Here is a 5099-nt window from a genome sequence, read left to right as displayed (position 1 = left end):
TGCCAAGAAACTCTATATATCTCAAGTTTATTATTAATAGCTTGATAGTTCTTTTGTTAGCTCCAATCTAAAATGTCTCGATATAGATCTCATATTTTTGAAATTTAATATTGTTACTCGAACTGACATAGAAGGTTGAGATTTTCTTAAGATGAAAGTCTACCTGTTAAATTTGTTGAAAGGTCAAAAGAAAAAAGAAATCGATGATTTTGAAGAGTGCTCGATGTTTGACCTTTTTTTATTTTTTTCTATCATAAGTAGTCTGAGACAATTATAAATTCTAAGTAGAATGTATTTGATAAATAATTATGGTATGTTAATACAGATCCAAAATGTTACTGTTCTTCGAAAAAGTTGAGAAATCAATAAAAATGGATGAATTTGATATTTTAAATAATTTTATTATAATAAAATTATGAAAAACAAATAATACGTAAGATATTGTCGGAAGCATAAATTGACATGATGAATATATATTTTTTTTAAGCATGTATTGCAACTTAATTTTGAGGATAAAATTATTTTGAGGAGAAGAGAATATAATACCCGGCTCAATCAGGCCTAATCAACTTAACCCCAACCTCGTCACGAGCACAGATCTGAAAGCAAAAAAAAGAGAGACTTATTTGACCAGCACGTGCATTGCACATGCTGGAATAGTGTGGAAGAGGATAAGGGAGATGCGGAAGAACTCCAAGAGTTCTTCACCGATTAGAACTCCTAATCTATGTGGAATGTTGAGTTTAAATCCAACTCAAAAACCTCTCTAATCAAGGTCTATTTAAAGATTTTAATCTGTAAACTTTTCCTTCCTAAATCGCTGTAAAAAATCTGTTGATTTTCTCCCAGCTCACCGTTGATTCTTCATTGTTTTGGCTGCTAGAAATCATATTCAAATCCATTAAAAGCCAGGTGATCTCTTCAATCATATTTCCCTCAGTCTTCCATAGTCTCTAAAGTTTGGATTTTAACTAATTAGTGCCGGAATTTTTCATGAAAAAAGTATGCTTCCAATTTCCCCTGTTTCGGGTTGTCCTACCGCCCTTTCTTTTGGGTTTTCCACTACCATCATCGGTCATTGATTGTCGGACCTGTGTCTCCGGTCACCGCCGTGGCCTGCTTCTCCGGCCACGAGCTGACAAGATGGGAGGAGAGCGTCCCATATGACTGGAACCAAGGAGGAACTTAATTTCCCTGTTCTGCAAAGAAGAAGAAGAAGAAGGGAAGCGGGAGACGCCGGTGGGTCCCCTGTTCCATGGAGGTAAGGAAAAAAAAAAAGAAAGAGAAAAAGAATAAAAAAGGAAAAAAAAAAAAAGAGAGAATTTCTCTCTTCTCTCTCTGCTCTAGGATTGAACCCCTACTTTCTCTCTCTAGAATGTCAGGTTCTCTCTCTACTTTCTCTCTCTAAAATTTTCTCCCTCTTTTCAAATAATTAATAAATTAAATAATTAATTAATCAATTTATTTTTAGATGATTAGAAAAATTTGGGAAGGAAAAATGTTGAGAATAAGAGTGAGAATTTAGATAAACCCCAATAGAAGATTTTAAAAGATTAATTTGATTTATTAATATTGATTTAATATATATAGATCAATTCTCAGGTAAGAGGACATCGAGAAAGGTTCGATCCAGATTATATACTTAGTGAGTTTCTCTCTCTATTTTCTCCCTCTACTAGCTTCTCTCTCTATTTTCTCTTTCTAAAATTTTTTCTCTCTAGATCTTCTCTCTCTTCATGGATTTTCTCTCTCTAAAAGTCTTAGGGACCAGTGAAGGGTTCAGATACTTAGACAAATTTCAATCTTGGTTGATCCTAGGAGAGGTCCTAGATTTATGTTATTAGAATGGTTTATCCATAATTTCTATATATATAATTTTTATATTTGATCAGGATCATGAAGAGTTATGACTGTTTGCATAAGATATCGATCAAGCAAAATATCTTATTTTTAAAATTCATAAATCAAAGAATTCATTGATTTCTATGCTTGGATCAATCACCGATAGAGGTAAGGCTTCCTATACATGATCAGGTCATTATATATATACTATTTTTATTGTTGGATTCATATCTTTGGTTTTATATCGTTGGATTCATGTTGATGGGTTATCATGTTGAGATACTATTATTTCTCGTATGATTTTTCAATGTACATATATTGTGTGTTAATATGTATGTATGCCAGTGATTGATGATGTGAGTATATGGATATGGTATATTTAATTTGATCACACTGTAAATTGAAATTGATTTAGTAAAATTAATATGTAATAATTAAATAAAAAGATATGATTTGGACTAGCCTCGTCATGTGGAACAATCCGTCAGGAGCTTATGTCTGAGACAGCCTCCACGGCCAGAAGCTCATGTCTGGGACAGTCCGTCAAGAGCTTATACTTGAGACAGTCCCCCACGGACTTTCATACGTGGGATAGTTAGCCAGAAGCTCATGTCTGGGACAGCCTTGATCGGCTTATAAGTAAAAATTTGATCGGATAGAGATTGAGGCATAATCTTGATTAGTCCAAAGCCAGAAAAAAAAAATTTAAAAATTATATGATTATGAAAGAAGAAATAGAGGACAAGATATTAAACTAATACTGAAAAAAGTGTTTCATCTATTAACATATGATGATGTATCTCTTTTAATAAGACAGATAATTTATGGATGTTTGCAGTATTATGTATATTAAATAAGAGATTTTATGTTTTATTACTTATTTTTATTTTCAGATTATATTATTATACTGGTGTGATATGTGGGATTCTTACTGGGCTGTAAAGCCACACCCTTCCATTTCTCTTTTTCTTCTCAGAGTTATAGGATGCTCATGATTAGCTATGATTTGGATTTACGAGTGAACGGATGTATGGATAGAGTGTCATTGATACTTGATCAGATAATTGAAAAAATTAAAATTATAATTATATAAATTTTATTAATTATTATTGAATATAGACATATGGATATTGAGGTTGTAATGAATTATTTTAGACCTTGCATATTTTTTAGGACTTGCTCTAGGGAGTGTGCGGCCATCACGTATCTAATCCGGGTGTTGGGTTCGGGGCGTGACAGTTCCATTCTGCAATGGCCCTATAAATTTTTGTAGGAAATCTAAAAACTTTTTATAGATGGAGTTCTCGACTGCCTAAATATTTTCAACATATTTTCTTGCTAATCTAAATAGATTTTTTCTTCTTTCATTCCTAAGCAGATGTTATTCATTAATTATCAATAATAACTGTACATCATATTCTCATCCTTTAGACGCAGACATGTGCATTTGGGGTGCCCAGGCTCTTAGTGTAATAAAATAAAACTAGAGAAATAAGAATTGAGGGCATATTTGGTCGGAGAAAATAAAACTCTGGAATGAGAATGAGAATAAATAACTTCTATTCTAGTTGTTTGGTTAGGAGTTGTATTTCTATTCCAATTTCTGAGGGCAATGGAAATGTCTCAATTCTCCAAAATTCGATCTTTAGTTTTTTTAGCATTAAAATTCTATTTCGATTCTAATTCTAATAATAAAGCCAGTATTTGTCATACCATGTCGAACTGGCCAGTATACCCCGTATCGTACTGGACCGGTGGAGAACCGATACAATTCGATCGGTAAATTCGGTACACCGGCGGTATAGAAGAAAAAAAAAGAAAAAGTGAGAAAGAGAGAGAGAGGAAGAGAAGGAGGGAGGTGGGAGCTGCCGGAGGCCGAAGGTGGCCGGCTGCGGCCACTGGAGGGCTTCCGATCGGACTTTCAAGAGAGTGAGAAAGAGAGAGAGAGCGCTCGAGGGAGAGGGACCTATCGGACAGACGGCGCCTCCATCGCGAGGCCCCCGGTGGCCAGCGAGCCGATGTCGACGGCCTGAGGGCGGTCGAGCGGGCGGAGCCCCTCCGCAGCTCCACCCCCTTCTTCTTTTTCGAAACAGACGACCTCTGTTTTATTTTTTTTTTTGATTTTAAACTCATGAAGTCGGTACTGGATTGCCGACTTAAGAGATTTAAAAAAAAATAAATAAAAATCATGAAGCTGACAAACTGTTTGTCGGCTTCACTTAATACTATCTTTTTTAAAAAATCTCGCAAAATAGGGGTAACGCCCTTGTTTCATGCCCGCGACGCTGCGCGCGTGGACTGCATCCTTCGGTGGTCACGACGGCCAGCCGGAGGCCGTCCGACGGCTCCTCCTCCCTCTTTTTCTTTCTTTCTCCTTCTCTCTCTTTCTCTCTTTTTTTTCTTCTGGTTCGGATCTGCTTGCCTTTATCGATTTGGTACGGTATAAAATCATATCGAACTATACCATCGATCGATCGATATGGCCGATGGTACTGATTCAACAGATCTTGCATAAAGTAAATATATTGAAAGATATGATCATTTTAATTTTAATTTTATTTTTTTTAATTTTAATTTGAACTTCTATTGGAGTCGCACATTAAATGCGTCCCAACGATTTTTTAACGTTCAATCTAAGTCGGCAAGTGTCGGATATTTTTAAGTTGGGATGTATATTTAATGGTGCCAATGGAGACGTTACTTCTTTTCGTTACTAGAAGCCCCATGTACTTCATAGTAATATTCCTTTCAGGATTGCGGGTAGTGACTGATAGAACCATTTATTCAAACTAGAGCATTCAACCATGATTAGGGACGGTGGCAAACAGCATTTCATCGATCACAAATACCCAGGGGCCTACGCTAACATAGACTTTAAAAGGCACAAAGCTACACCGTGGAAAACTAGGGGAAGAAAACACACAGGAATGCAAAGTGCAACGGTGGAGGGAACACACAAACAAAAGGTAAAAGAAAAAAAAAAAAAAAATGGCGCCAACAACGGCAACAACCGAACAACTTGAGTTAGCCAACCGGATGTTTTGTTTACCGCCTACGTGGTCGGAAACAGCGTTGGAGGGAAGATTCGAGATCGCTGCCCTTCCACCGTAACCTATCCCACCAGTCCGGCTCACCCTTTATTCTTAATTTGTTTTTGGGCGTCTCCGAGTTGAAAGGTAGCCTCCCGAGAGATGAACAGCTTCTCACGTCAAGAACTTCCAACGAAGGGAAGGTGGACTGACTGCGACAGATGACGG

This window comes from Elaeis guineensis, chromosome 13 (assembly GCF_000442705.2).
Source record: "Elaeis guineensis isolate ETL-2024a chromosome 13, EG11, whole genome shotgun sequence".
NCBI classification, from domain to species: Eukaryota; Viridiplantae; Streptophyta; class Magnoliopsida; order Arecales; family Arecaceae; genus Elaeis; species Elaeis guineensis.
The sequence above is the reverse complement of the archived record's forward strand: the minus strand, read 5'-3'. Positions refer to the sequence as shown.